At 32.8% G+C, this 23,255-nt stretch overlaps 1 protein-coding gene and 2 long non-coding RNA genes across 14 annotated transcripts in view; 1 reads left to right on the forward strand and 2 right to left on the reverse strand.

The window, feature by feature from the left end:
* Ipk1 (Inositol phosphate kinase 1) overlaps positions 1-23,255 on the reverse strand; it is a 79,976-nt gene that overhangs the window by 56,036 nt on the left and 685 nt on the right. The gene's annotated exons all lie outside the window — the stretch shown is intronic.
* LOC138181303 (uncharacterized) lies at positions 8,732-18,095 on the reverse strand. Of its 2 annotated transcripts, XR_011173484.1 has the most exons (6): positions 17,649-17,663; positions 11,261-11,506; positions 10,354-10,669; positions 9,965-10,276; positions 9,597-9,767; positions 8,732-9,466 (listed from the first exon to the last, which is right to left on the reverse strand). It is a non-coding gene; the product is annotated as an uncharacterized LOC138181303 (long non-coding RNA). The 2 variants fall into 2 exon arrangements; XR_011173485.1 differs by lacking the exon at positions 11,261-11,506 and having other exon boundaries at positions 8,735-9,466; positions 17,649-18,095.
* LOC138181304 (uncharacterized) lies at positions 18,628-22,669 on the forward strand. The gene is made up of 4 exons (XR_011173486.1): positions 18,628-18,754; positions 18,829-19,877; positions 21,291-21,878; positions 22,111-22,669. It is a non-coding gene; the product is annotated as an uncharacterized LOC138181304 (long non-coding RNA).

Below are 23,255 nucleotides of genomic sequence, written 5' to 3' on the forward strand. Positions count from 1 at the left end.
TAGGTTTATTGTGCGCTCTTACAAATTATGGAGAAAGCGGGTAGTGATCTAACGGTAAAAGCGGGTTTTCCCGTGAACAATGTCATACACGAACCACGTTGGTAGAAGGCTTCATCCACCTATTCTCATTCATTAACGTTGGTCAGTTATGATGGGCATTACCCTCACTTTCCTAATGAAAAGTGTGACCAACGAATCCGCTTTCTTCATACAACAAACACGCCGACCCCGAGCTCTCCTCCGTAATAACACGAGAACGAACTTCACTTGTTCTTTGCACTTGAGCTACAACTACAGAACAGTCACCACATCTCTAGACTTGTTCCACAGTAACAGTCAGTAACAAATCGAGTAACAAATCGAGTAACAAATCGAGTAACAAATCGAGTAACAAATCGAGTAACAAATCGAGTAACAAATCGAGTAACAAATCGAGTAACAAATCGAGTAACAACTCGAGTAACAGATCGAGTAACAATCGAGTAACAGTCTGAGTTAGTAAAAAGTCAGTCATCACAGTCGCCAAATCGAAGACAGTCAATCGATAGAAGTCATATCATCACCAACACGAAAAGAGTCTCAGGCCGTACTCACTCGTAGTTTGGCAGTCAACATACACACAATTGCATCCAATATTGAAGTTACTTAATTGTTGGAAATATATATATCATAACCTGTTAAAATCAGCGTTATACTGACTCAGCCTATTATCCTAATGGAAATAGGGGATCGATCTATTTGTGGCGTCAATTATTCAAATCGTAACGGGAATTTACGACTCCCGTTGACGCGCTTCTTCGAGATCGCGTCTCTCCGCAAACGGTCGAAACAGTCGTCTTCGTTACTTTTCCGCAGTCTTGGAATCGTCAACTTGGTAAGTTCAGTTAATGATTTCGACGAAGAGGTTTCGAACTCACAGGCGTAATACCTACATTTTACAATAGAGAAATACGGTAGAGCTTCGTTTCGACTAGTCAAGTACCTAATTCAAATAACTTCACTTGTGTTCGTATAAATTAAGTAGTAATTTAAATTATAGTCAACCGATTGCCAGATTATCGCCTAATTAACAGAAAGTATAAGATGAACTTATTACTCGATTTAACAATACAAATGGATGTGATTTACGAATGAAAAACAAGAATCTCCAAAACAGGAAACAAAGTTGCCGCAGCATTACTTCAATTATATCAGCTATTTAGTTCTTTCTTTCCAAGAGAATAATTTTTGACAAAATTCGCGCTTAAAATTTAAAAGTTATCGGGCAACTTACTACATACATACGTACGTAAAAGTAAAGTGTAGAGAGAGAGAGAGAGAGAGAGAGAGAGAGAAGCTACTCGATAGAAAATCACTTGTCACGTAAAAAACTTTGAACGCGAATAACGCAAACAACAAGATAAAAGTAAAAAGCGAAGCATAAAATAATGATTCTCGTTGTTTCGATAAAGTTTTTACTGACATTTATCGTATCAGAAGCCTAGACTAAAGTCAGTCTAGCTAGAAGACGAAATATCTTTTTGCGTCAGTTACGGCTTCATGTTGACTAAAATATGTTGTATGCCTGTATGTATATGTAATATGAATTAAGATTGTAACTTATGTGTATGTATATTTATATGTACTAGCTGGAAAAATCAATTATTTTTACGATGATATCGAATCACCGTTATGATGTAAACAGTGAGATTAACATAAAAACAGGTAATGTAAAAATAATTAATCTATATAACAATAATGGACTGTTGTTTAAATAAGTATGTACGTAATTGTATTACAAAAGAAAAATATTTCAATTTCCGTATTTCTTTAGATTAGAAATAGAGTAAACATAAAGAGAATAATCTCACATCAATTTATGTTTTACGATAAATATACATTTACCACGTGACTATTGCCAAACATGTAACTTTCCCTGTGCAGAGAAATACGTTGGAAAGATTTGAATAAAATACGAAACAACGCAACGTATCGTGTGCAATTAAAGACGCTATACTAAAAGCACAAAAAAAAGAGAAAGGAGAAAAGAGAAAAAAAGGAAAACGAAAAGAAAGGATACAGAACAACCTTACAGACTTCTAGAACTGACCCAAATCGACAGCCAGTTTCAAAGAATTTCCAGCAAACTTTCTCGTAAACTCGTAAAATTATAACGATTCATTGACGTCACCAGAGAATTTCGTTTGTTTTTGTCTTCAGAAACAGAATAAGAACATGCTACAAGCGGATTTATTTAGCTTATAGTCGCTTTGTCGCGTGCAAACAATCTATATATATATATATATATATATATATATATATATATATATATATATATATAATATGTACAATAATATATATGTGCAAGTATGTATGTATTATACATAATATAAAGAGTGTACAACGCATCTGGTACAAATCATAACATCAAATAAAAGTTAAAGCGGTAGAAGATAAACAAAATTTCGTTAGGGAAAAGTAAATGATGCATCTCAAATCTTGAAAATGGAGGCTTTTTAAAGATTTCAAACGCAACTGTGTTTTTTTAAGTGCAAACACTACGTATTTATCATTTCAATTCAACACTTATAATTTACAATTTATAAAATCACGCTTCAAATATTCTGCCTCCTTGCCGGCACTTTATTTAACTCTTGAACCATTGTACAACATCTTGGTAAAGTCCAACCATTTTCGATGCGATTCTATTAAGCTGCGTTTTCATCGAATTCTGGGATTACGGTAGTATACTGATTATAATTATTCGGATACTGATTGTCCAAAGATGGACTTCTAAGTTGTCGATTATTGGAATACGTAATCAAAAATTCTTCGATTCTTCAGACATGGAAATATTGTTAAAATGTGGTTAAAATAATTGAGCAGATATTACTTGTTATCGATTTCTGAGATCAAATCGACTTTTTTCTGCCGCATGCGACATTCTTGTCCCTTTTTTAGGGAGTCATTACAATTTCGTCGGTGATTTACCAAGCTAAGGGACGTTTGTTCCAGTCAAAATACAACTTATTCGAGAAACCATTGCCTCAGAGAGACAAAGACAGAGACAGAGACAGAGACAGAGAATATTTGGAAGATAGGAAACGGTACTTGAAAAATACCTTTCCAGCACGACCAGACGAAGAGGGAAAATCAATTTCTGTCCTCGTAAAATTTCCTGGAACGTATCCAATTAAAGGAAGGTCACAGAGAATCGGTTGATTTTTCTTAAAGAAAAAGCGCGAATAAAAAGTCGAATCTCTGCGAGTCACCAAACAGAAACATCCGAGAAAACTAAGTCCCGTTATCAGGATGGATAACGGTGACAATAAGCGGCCTTTGTCTGGACATTTCGCAGTCTCACTCCGAGATCTACTCTACCATTTATTAATCTGCCCTACTCAAATCAAATATGTATAAAGTTTCATGTAACGATCAACGGTTACTAGAAGAAACGATTATTGTTTCAACCTTGACTTGGTTTCGTTATTCGAAACCAACTTCAAAGTATACATATGTATAGCAAAGGTATGACGACGATCCCTCAATTGATATCGCACATGCGTACGTATATTTAATTTCCCTTACGCATTTCTTTTTGATGGTGGTAATAAGCATTCCATTATTTGTCACAAATAACTACTACTACTCGTTTACCTACATATCCACGTCACTCCTTACTGTTTTCCGATATTCAAGAAAAAGAATTTCATTAACTACGAGTAATGTAGATATACACCAGCCATCGCTGTTTGTCTTTTATACTGTTTGGTCAAATGTAATTGTACGTCTTTCAAAACAGGTTCTATCCAAAAAATTTGCAGAAAATCTCGCAGTGAAATATTTGTTTTTGCGGATCAACATAAAACGTCATTTTAAAAATAGATCGAAAATTATGCGGTTGTGATCTCAAGAACGGAAACGAATTGGAGAAATTTTAGCTTTGTGAAAATGCATTTTTCTCGGATATACAATATATTATATGTATGTACATATAATATATAGAAAAGCACTTGGCACAAGATTTCAAATTATCCTTTTTCGTGCAGATTAGTTAACAAGAAATTCGATCAAACCGAAAGTAGTAATGTACGACGTTACGTGGCATGGCAGTAGCTAATGACGAATAACATCGCGCAAGATGATAAAGTATAAAGCAGAAAGAAGGAAATCTGGATAAAAGAAAATATTCATTTATCGCCTATTACAATGATCGAAAAACTGTATACTCGAATATTTAAAGTTAGAAAATAGACAAATATTATCTAACGATCGTTTCAACAATTCGATCGCGCAAGTCTTCAAGATTGACTAAAGCTGAAATGAGTTATCGCGTCGTTCGAACGAATTGATTTTTATTATTAATAATTCGCCATTTACACCCCACGTAAGCCCATGACCTATTACGAACCCTTCTTGTCTCTTATTTGCGTCACCTGTCTATTTTACTTTATGTAACCTATGTTACTGCAAAATCGATCTACCGTCAGTTTATTTTTATACAAATAAAGCGACATCTTCTCTGCCCGAAACTAATTATAAGAAGTCCAACTGATATCATATAACTTTATATCATCGGTATTTGTGTCTATATAACATTGTGTCATGGAATTTCTCCTAGAATGCATCGAAAGAATAATTTCTATTTTATTTAATAAATAAATAAATTTTATTTATGCGTACAAGTATATTTATCCTTAATACTGGACATAACTACCATATCATTGTATTTTATCCAATATGATGATACTCAAACGTGATTAGTGATTAGTGATTAGTGATTAGTGATTAGTGATTAGTGATTTTCAAAGGAATCAAACAAGCAAGAATTCCAAAGCTATAAAATAGAAAATAGAACAATCGCAAGTGCAATTGAGAAAATAGAATTTTGCTCAAGTATTATATAAAGGCAGAGGATATTATATTATGTATGTATAAAGAATAGAGAGAACATGGATTTCATTGACGCTCGGTGTACGGTCTCGCGTTTCTCACGCTCTTATTCTTTAGTAACTGTTGTAAGTTGTAATTTGTAACGATTCCGGCATAGCATTGCGAAAGGAGATCCAAGTTGGTTCCTTTCGGCGAGGAAAAAGCAGCATTGAATGTTGTCGATGTAATCGATTGTTAGAGTTGGAAACAACATATACAAAGAGTAACAATAAACGGGTCGACGGGGATTATTTAACTAACGGTAACGGTATGAATGGATCGCCATCGTCATCGCCATCGCCATCGCCAACGCCATCACCATCGCTCGTTCGACGCTATGGTCAAGCTCACCGAACTGGTCTAATTGTCGTGAAAATGTTTACAGGAAATCACGCGATAAAATCTTTCGCTTCACGCTATGTCGCATAGAGTTACTATATGAGTTTCAGATTCTCCATCCCGATCAATTGCGAATGTTCAGTTGAAATAGAAGAATTACGTTATACGATATACTACATTGACTCATTAAGATAATGCAACACCTAACACAGAAAGCTTTCATTGATTTATCATAATTACATTGGTAACATTTGAAACTAATGCAAGAATATATACAAAATGTACACACGGTTCTAAGTTTAAATTATGACTAATAAATATCACTCATTTTTTCATACAACTATTTACTACCCTCTTTCCCAATGTTACAATCGTGCAAGTTTCGTTCAAGCAAACGGATATTATTGAAAAAGAGATTACTTGCAAACGCAAGAAAATATTAACTTTTAGCATAATTTAGCGAAATTATAACGAAAGATAGGTCAAATTATCTCTATAATCTATAACATAAGAAGAAATAGCTAAAGAAGTATTGAATGTGATCAAAACGCTCTGATGACAATGAACATAATCAAAATGCTTGTAATAACAATGAAGTGATTTTGAAGCGGTAATCAGAAAAAAAATTTTACTTCCGTCAATGCTATCAGAAGTCAGAACACACCTGTCGAATCGTGGTGTTTCTTCGAGTCTGTCCAAGTGGAAACAGCAGAAATGCTAAAGGAAAAGGACCAACTACGACAGACGGAAAAATATCAATTTCCTGATTTATGTCGTTGCGTCATCGTATCGGTTCCTCGCAACGTTTGCATTCCCAATTACCTGTGTTCCTCCCTTCTTCTCTTTCCTTTCTCTTCTCCCTCACTCCACTATATATAATATATACATACACAGACTTATTCATCCAATGATTCAACTGGTAATCACCTGCATAACCTACCAAGAATTGAATTAATTCCGAAAGATAACCTGACACGAGTTTCTATCCTCTAACATCTCTTCTCGATCTCAAAATAAAATATCCTGCATATACATACGTAAGTATGTATGTATTGATTAATGGGGAAAAGGTTATATTTGGAATATTTAACATTTCCATTTTCCACATACATTTGGAGGCAAAGCAAACTTTCTTCTCACTTTTTCAAATGCATATATATATATATATATATATATATATATATATATATATATATAAAATTTTTATTCTATATATATATATATATATAATTTTTTTTTTAATTTTTCCATCGAGACAACGATCTACAGTGAGATCCGTTATAACGTACCGAACACGTACCGAGCGAAAATTCAAAGTCGATTTTCTCGAAAACAAAGCCTCAAACGAAAAATTTTTATTCTATATTTTCGACTTCTTTTTTCGCGTAGAATCACCCCCTTTCCGCTTGTACAACCAGTTACCAACCACCCTGTATATACATACATACATTTATTTATACATACATATATATATATACATATATGCATACATACATATATGCTGACTTATAACAGATGTAAATATGTACATACGAGTATAATAACATTGTATCCATCTTTTAGCAGACTATTATTGGGTCATTTGAATTCAAATAATCTTGTATCTGCTATAATTTCCAAACGACATTTTTTCATCCTTGTTATTCCCTCGAAATGTTTCCTTTTGATAAAATCAGTCAACAGTGTAGCACTGTAGCATGCAATTTTAAGTCGTTCTCTTGTATCTACGTAAAGTTAAATATCTTTTTTGCAAACATTTCATCATTTTCCTTATAATAGCCGTGATATATGTATAAAATCGTGATTGATAGTTGTTCCGTTCGCTCCTTTATACACACATATGAAACAAGAAAGTGAGAATATTGACTTGCGCGTGACATTAGATACGAGTCTCTGAAATTTTGTCTGCATAAATAAGGTATGACTTATGAAAGTTATGACAAAAACATATCTTGAAAACTGACACATAATAAATTGGCTTCTTTGAAACCAACACACGTATGTTAAACATGAAGAATATAGAAAATACAGAATATAGTAAATTGTGAGTTTCCAAGTTTTCATTTTGCAAATAGTGTCATTTTCTACTCTATTTTTAACATTATTTACACACTACTTTAAATTCTTACGATTAGTTGAATAAACAAATCTTAACTGAACACTGGTTTCATATAAAAAAGATAAAGGTATTATTTCAGATATCGGTATCAGGTAATTTTTAAAGCACAGTAAAACAGAAAAATAATTTCTCCACGATGCATTGTCTTGAGGTACAGAAAGAGAGAAATAATTGAAAATCACAGTAATGATTATGGTTGGAATTGGAAAGAAGAAGAAAACAAGAACGGTTTAACAAGTTTTATTTCCGAGGGATCTGTGAGAGAGCAGTGTCTTTGATCGTGCCACGAACAAAGGAAAGGACCTGAGATCTGGCAACAAGGGAAACCTTTCGAAAAAGACCATAGTAGCGATGATGGCAGTAGCGCTGAGCGGAACGGCAGCGGTGGCCAAGCACGGTGCCTCCACCCTCCAAAAAACATCTGTCGGGTTGGAGTCGAACACACAGGCACACAGGACACGCCCGCATGAGCGCTCGTTCGAACTTTCTCTACCAGCACCGGCTGTGCCCTGTGCTCCACGAAAAATACCATCGTTTCCTAAATACTAATCACCGAAAAACCTATAGCATTTAGAAAATACAAGTAAACTGGATACGTCATTTTTGTGAATCTCCTACGGCAGAATCCTGCAAAATTACAGGTTCTCTGAAACGACGTGTGATTTCTGTACCGTTATATACAATAATACAAACATTTAGGTACTTCGATATTTCATAGATAAATGATATGAGATCCTGATTCATTTTCTTTTCTCTTTTCTTAGCAGTTTTCTTAGCAAACTAAATAAATCAGCTGCGGATATTTATAGAACTTCAGATTTTCGTAAATAAGATTACAGAAATACAACTTAAATATGGATTCGTTTCATGTACTGAATATTATTATAAGTGGTACATGTCAGATATTTTATGTACTCCTACATAATATATGTATTTATGTACATACATTCGTACATCTTTAAATTTCCTATTAAATTCATGGAAATCTGCAATTTATAAAATGAAATTAATCTTTTTAATCCTGCATACGGAATAAAAGAAAATTACATAATCAGAATAAATTAGGATTCTTAAACAAACGTTTTGTTACGTCCCGTGACCCTACCATATACTATAATCCATCCTTCGGTCAAGATGGCTACCAACTGTTTAAACATATTTACTCGGATCCGCAATAATCTTAACACGTTGGTCGCCACGTCACCCATATCTGGGAGACGGGCATGCTTCCGTGGGGGCCCGTTGCCCAAATATAGGTGACGCTCTTCTTGTTCGAGTTAATTAAATATAGGATATTATATATAGGATATAGAAAATAAAAGGATTAAAAACACATTATACCATACTTTTTATTAATTTATAATCTGGATAAAATATTACATTATGTTATGTCGCATGGTATTTGTTAAAATATTCCAAACACATTTGGGATGATTTCGGACACTTCGAACAATATGTTATAGTTTTTTTTTACATTTTTTCTCACTTCTTGGCGTGCGAAAGTTTGCCTCTTCTTCTCGTAACATAGAGCGCATATCCTTCTTATAAGCTTGCCTTGCTGATTCTTACGAATCTCCAAATGGTGGGACACCTTCTTCGTTTTCTTCCGATGATTGTCGAACACAGTATTTTCTGAGGATACATCGGACCATTCGGAAACGAGAATTTCCCGAAATTTTCCCGTATTTTTCTGTTTGTGGCTGTTTGGTACACAATATGAGCATTTACTATAGTTGTTCCTAAGAGTAAATGTAGTGCTAATTTCCGATACCACTTGATGCTTTTCCGTATCGTAGTGACATATGAGACCATCTGGTCACTTCTGTCGATACTAGTTTTTCCATTATTGTATACAATTACCGCCAAAGGTTTCTCTTTCGGAGGACGTCCGCGATATGTAGAATTCGAACTTGAAATCATAATGGGTGCATGTTTTGTTGATAATATTCTAACATCTCGAACATCTCTCCGTTTGAGCATCACAATACCGTTCTTATCTTCTACCGTGCTATCATTTCACCTTTCTTCAACTGGTACGACATTATGAAATTGGACATATATCTTTTGTTGTACTGTACAGTTCCAACGACATGCGTCCTAAAATTTAAAAATTTGACTGCTAACTGATAGCTCGTATAAAAGTTGTCGACGAACTAAATTCGTCCTTCATTTAGCAATTTATCTGCAAATTCAATGCAGACGTTTTCAGCTGTGCCAACTTGCTTACTTCCAGTGATATCTCGTCCGGAATATACTTTTGCAGACCATGTGTAACCTTCGGTGGAACACAGTTTGAATAGTTTTATACCATACTTATGTGATTTCGTCAGTATGTATTGCCGGAAAGTTAGTCGTCCCCTCCAAGAAACCATTGTCTCGTCGATTACAATATTTTCGCCTGGTGAAAATTTTTTTGGTAATTGTCTATCAATATGTTTATAAGTGGTAAAACTTTTCCAAGTCTATAGTTTCGTTATTTGCAAAATGCAAGTTTGCTAATAGCAATTCAAAACGATTACGGGACATTCTGCTGCGTGGAAATGAAAAGTTGTAAATAGGGTTCGTTGATAAATTATTCTTATATTTTTTTATTACCTTTTAACATAGTTGAATTAGTATAGTTAAAGTCAGTATAGTTTCCATTCCATTAATTTCCTTTTAACGAATTATAGCTCTGAATTTTACTAGAATATACAACTTTCATCGTTTACATAAAATTTTGTTCAACTTGGACAAAACATATTTACAGAAATTAAAATAAAAAGCAAGACTAATTTCTTTGTATTTTTACAGTCCATTTGTCTTCAATAAAGTATTGTCCTACCCTTATATTTTCTATTCTTATATTTACTCAAAGTAAAAAATTTGGGAAATTATAAAAATGTATGATATGTATGTAATAATAATCTGAAAATATGATAGCAAGTATCTTATAAAATTTATAATGTAAATTAAAAAGTCGTATATATATTTGTTTCCCTTACTTTGCATTAGTGCAGAATATTTATCTTGTTTCTTATTGATGGTTATAAGCTTCGCAGTTAACTTCATCGAAGAATTATAGCTGACGTGTGATAAAAAAAGAGAAATAGGAAATAAGCACTATCAAGCAATCGACAGAGGCTGCTAAATGACATGAATATGACAGGAAGTGGTGCCTCCACTCGATTTCTTGTGGGTCAGGAGCGTGGGTAGAAGGTAGAACCAAGTAACTGGAGCGCCCCTCCTACTCCTACAAACCTGCCCCTCCTCATTTCTACTTTCACCCTTCCTTACCGATCCTTCTGCGCTTATCCAGCTCTGTAAATGTAAGATACATAATACTAAAAAACATCTGCTGTACGTTCGTTTATCAAGAGCGAATATCCATACAAAACTATTTATAACTGAACTACATAGGAAAGATTTCTGAAACATCATTAATGTCTATTGGTAAGAATAATATTTTTAAAATAACATTGAAATACCATCACAGCTATGATATAGTGTGCGATTGTACATATAAATGTTAATTATCAAATAGAGAAATAATGAACTTTGCTTGTACTTATATGTTTACTTAGCTTCTAAACTTACTAACTTCACTTGAATTTAATAATGTGAAATTTCCCTTGAAATTTAAATTACCTTAGAAAAAGTATGTGAAAAAATGACATCACAAATAAATAAGAGAATATACAAAAAAAGGAGATTAAACATGTTCTATTACTTTATCCATTATTTAAATAGAATTGCTTGTTTATAAAATTAGATAACAAAATTGTACTCTCTTTTTTAACCTCGACCTCCTTTCCAACAACACATGAAATCGAGTATAAGAATAGAATATAATATCTGTGTAAATTACAAAAGAAAAAGCTTTTGGAAACAATGAAATTTTCGTGCACGAACCTTTGTCCTTTCGTAAATATTTGTAAATAAAAAATCAAGATATTATTGCATCGTTGTGCAATTTGCGTACCATGTAACATGCTGTAACATCTGTCAGGACTTTTCAGATTGTAGATACTCCTACAATATAGCTTCGAACAACGGGACGGACATCCATGTTTCGGACAACATTTGAGCTTTGCCTGCTCAATACACGCTTGCACACATCAGTTTCCATTCAACTTTCCACAGTTTCACCTTTTCATTCTGGTTATTTAAAAAAAAAGAAAACTAATCGAAAAGATTTTACTGATTGTAGGTATGCAATAGTAATATAACTGAGATGTATAATAGGTCGTGATAGGGCCTAGGGCTGGTGTGTGGAGGCCGGCTGAGATAGATAAGGTTCTGCTGCGGGTGCAGATGTCGCTGCTGTTTTTCTTCCACTTTTGATGCGTAGAAGAAAAATCGGAATTCGGGATTCGAAGTTCGAGATTCGAACCCGGCTCCCGTACGTTCGTAACCTAAGGCGCTAACCACTGCTTTTTTTTTTTTTTTTAAAGTTTATTTACCAAGATACAATTTTTAATACATATTGGGTATTCACAATAAACTATGAATTTCGATAAGATGTGTTAGGCAAAAGTACCGATACGCGACGGTACGACGTAGCCATTCTATATTATGTGTCGGCGTTTTACATTTTTTGTATTTTAAATCTATTCTTTGGATTTAAGCCGATGGGAAGCGGAGCTTTTATGTAATTTTGTTTTTGATTGATTTTTTTGTCCTGAAAACTTGGTCGCAAAACAGGACGCTTCGGGCGCTAACCACTGCGCTGCTGTCGTTCGACACTAGCTGGTGTCGAGTGGTGGTATTTGCTGTCAAGTGCCGCCACATAACTTAAACATAATAATATTCTCCTAATCTTTTACAACGCCGTTTTTATGCGTATACCGCATAGTAAACTTTACGTGATTGTTTGAGTAGTTACATTTTTATTTTTATCTCTCACAGTAGTAGTAACGCAAACAAAACCAACCACCACAGGTGATCTACTGTTACATGAATAACCTAGCTTAATCATCTCTTAAATTTTATATTTTTTTGGTGATATGGTAAGAAAACAATATCAGAGGAAAACATTATTTAGTTTCGAAAGACTAAATATTATGGTAAGCATATTTTTTTTAAATGGTAAGTACTACATATTAGTAGCATCATTATATGTATTTCTAATATAGAAATACTTGTAAAATGAAATTCATGGGAATCTCTTATTGAAAAAATCATATCATTTTTATATTTAATGTTTTATTTTTTACGAAATGTAACGCCTATACTCTTTACATAAATTAATTATGTAAGAATATTTTTGAAAAACAAATTTTTTAATAGAAAATTCATAATAATTTCGTAAACTGGATACGTCTATATAAGTAAATCTCATTGACATCGAAAAAATCATATCATTCATCAATTTCCCATTAATTTATACAGTTTTTTAATAAAACTCACTTGTGAAATTCGCTAGAAATTAATCAAAGTGACTTATGATGGTATATATACATGTACGTGTATAAGTAACTTTCAAGTTACTTGGCGATACACGTATGTACATTGTACATACATATATAAATACATAGACGGTTATAAAGACTGAGAATGATATTAAACAGCGCGGACGAAGCATATTTAATAATGACGAGCAACTTCTACAAGTCACCGGTATAATGTAGAGCTTGTTCTACTCCTGTTTTATCTCATTGCAACCGGTTTATGAAGAAATTACGCATGGCATTAGCCATTTACAGAACAAAATGAGAGTGCGCGGCGTCGTACGTACCTATATTCAATCAGCTGCATTCTTCTGTTTCGTAAACTCGAGAAGATACGTTCTATATTTCCTATTCCGATTTCCAATAAATTCTGGGAAATTATTACGTAGTATTTATGTATATTGATAAAGGATTCTATATATTATATATTATATATTATATATATATATATATATATATATATATATATATATATATATACACATATATATGTTGCAATAAGTTGTATTAAAAAGTTTTATATATATACACACACACATATTATGTAGATACTTGAATACTCTGTATATCTACAATATTGATATTTGTCAGAGAAAATTTTCTTTTATTATTTTTATTAACTTTTTCATAAAATAAAGCGAAATAAAACAAATTAGGTGGCAGAAAATTGATAATCAATATACCTATAAACAAATTCTTAATGTATCGAACTCAAATATAACAAGATTATATTACATATAATACTCAATATGTAGATATATGTTCCTCATTTCGTCATTCCAAGCAGATGTTATATTACTATTGTCAAAAATGAATTTTTATGAGTATACATAGTATATAGTGTGCGTTCAGTTACATTCAAATTAAGAGCGGCAGCTGATATCGTTACGAGAGATCGCTTATTGCATTACACGCTCCAGGTGTTTGGTAAAGCTTATCACTATGTTCTAAGAGTCAAAAAATAGGACGCTGTCACATCGATTCTATGTCAGTTTATGAGTTTGTTATTAACCTACTTATTATATACATATTACATCCCTAGTGCACAACTTGAACAAGAAGCACAACCTCGATTCACTTTATGCTACATACCGTAGTAAATAATAAATGTTTATTTTAGAAAACAATTGATGAACAATTTAGAATAATACGCATTATTTATACGAATTTATAATAAGATACACGTTAAATATTACGCATATTCATTCAGCTGGTAGTATCTACATAAACTGGAAAAATTTATTCTTAAATTGATTGTGAGTATATTTAGTTAGCAAACACTAACCTATTAGACGCAATGAGTTCCGTTTCTACTTGAATTTTTCTCGATTTTGTTTTTTCTCTTGGAAACTAAGCAGGAAGAGGTTCTTGATAGCAATGACGATAGAATTTTAATGCTACGGTATTTTAAAGAGATTTGACAACTTCTCCAATTATGAATCGCGCTCGGTATTGATGTGATCCTGCACAAGTAAACAAGATATAATTAAACATCAAAGGCTGGTGGTTATACTAGGCTGATGAGCGACCGGAACAGAAGCGCAAATCTCTTCATATTTATAATAGTATAGGTATACTATACTAGATAGGACGTTTTCTAAGAGCGCACCTTTTGAATAAGTGGTAGAATTACGTGGGACGAGAGTCTCTGTACGCGTGAATGATCGCGGCTCGACTCGACTCGTGGTAAAAAGAGATACGATAAAAAGAGAGACGCGGTGAAGGGACAAGCAGCAGGGAACAAATAAAAGTAGACTGTAGAGTGCAGAGTTGCAGAGACAGCTGGTCGCTAGGGCTCTATCTCCCCAGAGAATAGAAAGAGACATAGCGCACGGCACGGTGACGGCGAACAACAAGCCTATATGACGCACGCACGGATGCACACACAGTCTGAACATGAGCGCGCACATGCGCATCGACTACCACCTACCTTCCTTCCTATATTCTGACTCTGGCCAACTTCGTGACCATCGTTCCATGACACACCAGGAACCAGTACTACTTATATATACCAGCGATCGTGAAAATTCACTGAATTCACTCACTGTCATTCTCATTCAGATCAGTTTTTCTCCGTTGCTCCACCAACCAAACATAGAACTTCATCTTTTCAAAACGCGAACTATTAAGTCAAAATTAAACGAAGATTATAAGATTTCATTACGTAGAGTAAGACTTGGTTATTATCGCTTATATTATAAAGAAATATGCAATATTGTTTCGAAGTAACTAACTACTAACAATACGCATATTAGCATTAAGATAAAATGCGTTCAGTTAGTATTCAAAGGAACTAGTATTCGAAACAATAAAGGATATAGTTCAAATAATAAAGTAAATGTTCACTACAAATAACTTCTAATGTATATGATTCTTATTAATTAGTGCTTTCTCTTGTAAAATAGTATGAAATGTTTAAGTACACGGTACGTGTAGAACATATATTACTCTGCGCATACAAACAGCATACACGACATTGTCATGTATCTCTAATTATATGGCTCTTCGCAACAGGAAAATAATATACAGGGTGGTTGGTAACTGGTGGTACAAGCGGAAGGGGGGTGATTCTACGAGAAAAAAGAAATCGAAAATATAAAATAAAAATTTTTCGTTTGAGGCTTTGTTTTTGAGAAAATCGACTTTGAATTTTCGCTCGGTACGCGTGCGGTACGTTATAACGGATCTCACTGTAGATCGTTGTCTCGATGAAAAAATTTAAAAAAAGAAGAAAAAAAAATCTTTTTTCGCGTAGAATCACCCCCTTTCCGCTTGTACCACCAGTTACCAACCACCCTGTATATATAAACATTTCCTAGTTTTCCATGTATGTTGATTACCCGTTAATTAAAACTAAATATTACAATTCTGTGTTATATATATCATAATATTTCAAGTTTCATAAATCATTATTCGCTAAACATACATAAATCTCCCTTTATTAGATTAAAATCATGCAAAAAAGAATTTTAACGTAACACTTGTTTAGACTTTAGATAGTACAAGCGATAAAATCTAACAACGTAAACAGAAAATATACATCTGTGATTATTTCGTGAGATATAACATAACAATGGTGAAAAATAGTAGCAGCCAAGTTATGCTTTTGCCATAACCATGCTGTAACCATTTTCGTTATAGGACCGGTGGAGCCTACCGTTGTTATATCATCTTGCCATTTTTTTTCTCAATATCATTGACTTCATGGTTCTAAATGCTTTAAGATTTTATATTAATGTGTATGTCTAAACGTTAAACATACTAATTTACACTGCTATCGTATGTCTGGTATTAAAATTAAAACTGTCTAAGTAGTATACGCTATAATAGCATAGTGTATAGACAAACCACTAATACAATAGGTGTCTTAAAAGTAAGTTAGCTTTCGATTGTTGTATGGTTTCCATTTCCATCGCTTTAAGAGCTTAAAACTTAGAATTTAAAATCCATGACGCCTTGAAAATTGAAAAAGTCGTTTAGCAGAATTTTCTTTTCTTTCTTTCCTTTTGTTTGAGCAAGAAACATCAAGAACAACAACAAGAAAAACACGAGAGAGAACGAGGCCGCACACCGCACCACAGGATGAGAAACGGCGTAGTGAAACGAGGTCGAATTGCGAGGTCGAAAGAGCTTCTTTTATCGCCCTTCCTTTGAAAACACATATTATGTACTCTTGCTCGTATACGCACTTTGAGTTCAAGTTGAGTTTAATTTCACGTTCTTCCTATCTTTTATTTATTTTAACTTGGAACCAATTTTACCAAACAAAAATGCTTATAACTATAATCATAATTATAATAATTGTAATAAGTATATAGTTTGTAAAAACTGATTATGCAACTAAATGTAAAAACTGATTTTCGTAAATATCGCCATCAAGGTAGTATTTGAACGAACTACATATGTTACTAATTACGTAGTTGAAAAATAGGATGACTTCGATAAAAGAAGGCATACCAATTGAAAAACAAGTATAATGCGTGTAATTAAAATCTTATATGGGCGCAACGAAAACGAGCATAAACAGTTACAGAGACAGAGAAGCAATTAATCGGATGATAAACACACAATTGAAGGTGATAAAAGTGTGTATATACGCTATCAAAATAAAAATGAGAAATACAAGTCCATTTATGTCCAAGGCTAAGGTTTTATCTGCTAGCCTACGTTCAATACGCAGTATATCTGGAATATCTTAAACTATAAATGGATATGATATAAACGAATTATGTATATTATCGACAATTCTCATATTACCTAAAACCACTCGTTATTCTGTGCTAAAAACACCTACAGTTAATGATAAAATTGTATTATGTGATATTATGACACTTTACCGCGTGCTGCGCCGTAACCGACATGGTAGCGTCATTTCTGAGAATTGAAAACCTACTTTGTTGTCTTAGGTCTTAGCCAATAATAGCGAGGAAACCCCGAACCGAAAGAGATTTATAAATTTATCATATACATGCTACAAACAAACCGGTTCTTCGTATGCACCTACTTACTATCTATTCAAAAGCTCGTTTCAATCAAATCGACCACGAATTTTACCACCGCATTCTAATCCGATCACAGAAACAGGCACTCGAAGCTAGTTACTTCGAGAAAGACACAATAAAGAACCACAGGGATAAACTATTATTTTATTCATATATATATGTAACTCAGTTTGTAAAGTGAAATTTAGATAACATTGCGATTGCGATATGCATATATACTACGGTATATAATGTAAAAATACAATACCGCAGAAATTGTAGGAAAATATAAAACGGTCAAAAAAAAGCAATTTTGTTAAACACATATGCGAGTGTTTTATATGCAGCGTGCAACACATTCTTACTTACGTGTGTATATGAATGTATACATATGTAGAGGGGCGCAGCATGGGAAGGCATGGGAAAATTACATAGAAAGACCAGGGTTCACAGCTGGAGGGGAAACTACAGAGTAGATAGAAGGGAACGTCGCGTCATGTCGAGACGCACGTTGGACGCTCCGTTGAAGCGAAGAGAGGCAAGCAGCAGAGTTGAGAATCGGAGGGTTTCGGAAGATGAGTGGGGCACCGCACCGCAGAGTGAAGGGAAAACCAGAGAGGCGAACAGTGAGGCGGCGAGCCAGACCTGCGCTGCCTCTACCGCTTCAGGCTTGAGGGTTAAGGCCCGTTACGCAACGTAATAAAACAGTGAATTTTTTTTTTTAAACGTCGTCTAGGTACAAACCAGTCGGAAACTCGGTACACACTTGTATAACAAATGAAAATTTTCTTGTCATTTGTTTTACACTTATATTTTATTCAATGTCTATTTCATCTACTTATCATCTACTAGTCATCTACTTATTAACATAAATAAATTCTTCAGCAGCTTCATCATTGTTTCAAAATTCAACGTTCTTCATAGTAAAACAATAGTAAGCAATAGCAATATCGCTCAGAATGTATAGGATGTACAATAGAAAGAAGAAAGCAACATTATGTCTGAATACGCAAACAATAGGTCTACGCAAATAATAAATTGTCATGTTTTCGCTTCATAAAGTAGAGAAATTCTGATAACAGTTAACGGTCGTTATCAACTCACAGCGACTTTAAGTTAAAATATTTCAATTCAATCCGTAGATATGTAGGTACTACTAATTGTAAACAAAACCCAAGTATATATATGTACATCAATGCTTCCCGATACTCTTTGTGTGTGCAAGCGTATATCGTATATACAACGTTGCCGAATTTCTATCAAGCAGAGAAAAATGGCCACAGACCAGGCATGGAGGGAAACGGGGAGTAAAAAAAAGTGAACATAGAGAGGGGAGAAAGGGAGAGATAAGAGAAGAGAGTTGGGAAAAGAGAGAGACAGAAGCCAGTGTGTAAGTAAGAGAGACGCGTGAAAGCCTCTGATACAGTGTGCAAAGGAGGGGACAAGGTGAAGAGGAGGATACTCGATTCAGTAGCGTAACTATCATGAAGCAAATATGTATAAGGTATAAAGCAACAGATATATATAATGGAAACTGGTCAATTTGCAGTTCTTGGTAAAATTACGAGACAATGTATCCAAGAAGAAAACATGGGTATAGTATCAAAGTTTAGAAAAGAGAAATTCGAAAATTTAATACAATTGTAAAAACTATTTTTAATTTATTATTTAATTTAAATGTAAATTTACGTATGAATGTAAAAACTATTGAATATAATATAAGCATGATAAAGCAAGACAAAAAGGAAATTGAAAAAAATGTATGAAAACGAACAAAAATATTTTAATTAAGTATATATGTATTATAGTAAAATATTGTAATTAAGTATGTATGTGTAACGTATATAATTATGTATATTAATATTGTCGTGTATAGGAGACTATCTGTGATTAGTATATCAATGTATGTACAAATATTTCTCGCTGTATGTGTTAAAGTAACAAAAATTATGCATTTTGGCAAATCTATAATTTATAACATTAATTTTTAATAATCTCAAAAATATTTTATCGCTATGTATTCATAAACTGTATTGGTATAAAACTAAATGACGATTACAGTCGATTAATAGTTAATAATATCAGCTTGAATAGCTTTTGCAGTCTTTATGTTGTACTGAACATATTATTCAGAAAAATAAAAGTGTATTACTGAAAAGAAGTTCTCGTTTACCCTGCTGCAGCGGGTATTTTTTGTGAAGGCTTGAGAAGGGAATCGAACGACCGTATTTCCCCTCTCTTGATTACGCCACTGGCTCGACCCAGCGAGGCAGCACGGACAACCGGGTGCGCTGTTGCCAAGCGGAAATCACAGACCTACGGCATTTTCTTCTTCCACGAAAAGGAAGACGAAGACATGTATTCGTTTGCCGTGTTGCCTTCTGCATCAACCAAGCTCAAAAACAACCATCTCCATAATTGTGCGTCAATTTATTAATGTTATTTAACAATACTGTCCTCAATATAAACTACCAGTAGTATCGATCGATGTAGTAAACTATCTGTACATCATCTGCACTACCATCACCATCACTAACGTTAATCAATGTTAAAAAATATTTTTGTCGATTAGTCCATGTCCTTTTCAGACACAGCGAGGTAAATATAGGATTATATATAAATATATATATTAATAAATACCAAACATTTTCTTTTATTCAAGATGAACCTCCTGTTTTAATAAGCCTTTCAATCAAATAAGGACGGTACATACATATATATGTACTATAACGATACAGAAATGCTAAAGATTATTGCACTAATTTGTATTCAAAAATCGATATGTGTAATAAGTGAAATTCTGGAATAACCAGAAAATGATTTTAGCATTTACTTTCACTGTTACTACTACAATATCGATAATCGACACGTTTTATAAAAGTCAGAGAAATTGCAATAGATCGACTGGAATGTCATTTTCCAGTATTTCTGCACTAACAATAACAAGTATTTAAATTATCTATCTTTCAATGCACATAATGATCGTTTGATTATAGCGAACTATTTATATACATTGCTAATTTTAAGAATATACTATACATACATGTACTACTTGAAAGGATTAAATAATCATCAAATCAAAAATAGATAAAATATTACAGTTCTGACATTCTCAAGAAATATTGTTTTATATAATACATATTACAAGAATCCATAATATTTGATATTTCAACAATAGAACATCTATAAATATTGTATTGCTGATTATTATAGATAAATTTTATATTTTCACAGATCAATAATATGTACATAGTACTTGAAATATCAGATCCTAAATTAAAATAACTTTTAACTCGCAAAAGATCATTATTAATTTAATTTTATTTTATTTATTATAAATGCGTAACTTTTGCGAAATCTTTCAATTAAGTTAAAAAAAATGTTTAACAGACGTCCATAAATTTATCAAAAGAATTTATATAAACATCTTTTCCTTTGATCAAGTTTTTTGAGGATAGTGCGTACGGAACAAAGTTTCGCAGGAAGTGATTAGAATTTCAACTGCGTAAAACTACTATTTAGACTTCTTGCTACTCATCATCTGATACAAGCTAAATTTAGTGAGAGTAAGGATTTATTTAATGAAAACAAATTCTAACGAACGAAAAAATCAATATCAACTTATATGAATATAATACAATTTCTGCAAAAATTCATAAAAAAGAAAGGTTTGATGAATTAACATTTTTGAACTAACATACATAATTTATTAAGATCTTACTAACAGTTTACAGAATGCTTTTTAAAAACTTATGCAACCAAGTTACACAAAGTTAAAAGTATGAGGTTAAATACAGGATAAATTACATTTCATTATAAATAAGGATCAGAACTAGTTTACTTATCTTTTAAAGTTCGAAATAAAATAATATTACTAAAAATATTATTATTTTATATGCTTTCTGCTCGCTACTCTTCGCATAGAAGAAATAATTGCAAAGCTAAATTTGAAAGTGTACAGATACAAGATTAAATTATTACATGTATTACGATTATTCCTCGATGTTTCAGATACTGCCTGAGAAGTGAAACGCGTGCCTTTTAAAGTAACAGATTAAATATACGCTTTTGTTTAAAAAAGGAAGTATGTTTTGACGATATCCGACTTAACGACCTCGAAAAAATCACGTAAATCACGGTTTTATAAAATTTCTTCGTGATGATTTTCAAGTAAAGGAAAATTAAAGCACCAATGTAAACTATAAAAAGAAGAGCTTGTACGTGAGTGCTTATTCCCTGTTAATGTCGTTAGCGTATCGAGACAAGAATATCGATGGAGCAATACCACAGTGGTCAGTTTCGACAAATCCATGTTGAAAAAAAAGTCAATATGAAATGGAGGTCGATAGCGTGATGACCTCGAAGCCAATCGGGAATTTTACAATGCCGTGGCCTCTCGCACGAAAGATACATGAACATGGTATATATATAAGGATGCTCTGTTGCCACGTCTTGATTCAGTATAGACTACAAACCAATAAAATAAGTTTTCCTCGTGAATCCTTGGCTTTACGCTGCACTATTGATAAATCTTAAGGCAACGTCAACGATATGAGCATATCTCTTTACGTGAACCACTCGCTTTAGTCCTCTCATGAGGCGATCAAAATTAATATATATTATTGTATGTTTGTTATTATTATATATATTATATACATACTATGTATGTATATTCAATTTGGATTGTCCGCGACCACACCAACTTAATTAATAATTAAACTTGTAACATTAAAAATTGAATAGCTTTGGTAGGAAAAATTAATTACAATTTATTTCATTTAAAGAATTACACAATAAAAATATACTTAACTTAAGAAGATCTTTTTCTTAGGTGTTCTCAATTGCATACATGTGACTTAAGAATTAGAAACTACAACGCGAATAACGACTATCAACAGGTTTAAGGACTGGTGCAAATAAATGCTGCAACATGGTATGGTTACGATTCCGCATTAGTGACACTGTACGTTTTAGAAGACTTATATTTCTAATAAGAGAATCATTCACTTGTTTGTATTGCACCATTCGAAGGATGAATCTTCTTAAAATTGTGACGATGTACACAGATCGGGCATGATATGTGATAGAAATATGACAACCACGCGACAAATGTAAAATCGTTCTAGGATCTGTTTTGACAATTACATTTTCAAGGAAATTAGGAAATCACAAATATATCAAATGTATACGATCAACTTTCTGCGAGGTAGAAGATATTAAGACTATATTGTATCGAAAACGAACGATACAAAGAAGAAACAAATAATATTCCGAATTCCTATAGATAAAAACTCATTGTCAGCAATATGTATGTAGAATCTATTTAGATGTTTTTACTCTTCACTAAACTTTTATAAAGATCATCGTCGATGTTTCATGATCTATATCATATAAACATTAAAATTTTGATTGTTACATTAGATTATATTGTTTTGTATGCACGTATGTAATATTATAATTATAAACGTATATAATGTACGCGCACATTAGAGACTTAATTTTTCCACAATCAAATAATAATCTTAACATAGAAAGGGTAAGTCTAACGTGTGCATACGTATATAAGGACATAGATATATCATAAACATAGATAAGGTAAAATTGAGGAGAATACTCCGCAATTTAATTTGTCACTTTATCTCAAATGGAGTAGGTTTTGTATAATTTGTTCATAAAATAAAGAATAAAATGAAAATAAACTCCAGTTTACATGGAAATCCGAGGAAAATATACCAAACTGTTTCGCATGCAAAAGATTAAATTCAAATGGAAACTTTTAAAAAGATGCTATTTGAATTATATTGAATTAAATGAAATTGTATAAAGAGAAAATTGAATGTTTTTTCTAAACCGTTTTAAATTAAACCGTTATTTGTATAATATGTATATGTACATATGTTTTATATGTATATACATATATAACATGTTTATATTTTTCAATTTTACCAATTTCTGTGATTAAACCATAAAGGAACA

The sequence above is a fragment of the Bombus flavifrons genome, chromosome 6 (genome assembly GCF_040668555.2).
Source record: "Bombus flavifrons isolate JBK064 chromosome 6, iyBomFlav1_principal, whole genome shotgun sequence".
In the NCBI taxonomy this organism is placed as follows: domain Eukaryota; kingdom Metazoa; phylum Arthropoda; class Insecta; order Hymenoptera; family Apidae; genus Bombus; species Bombus flavifrons.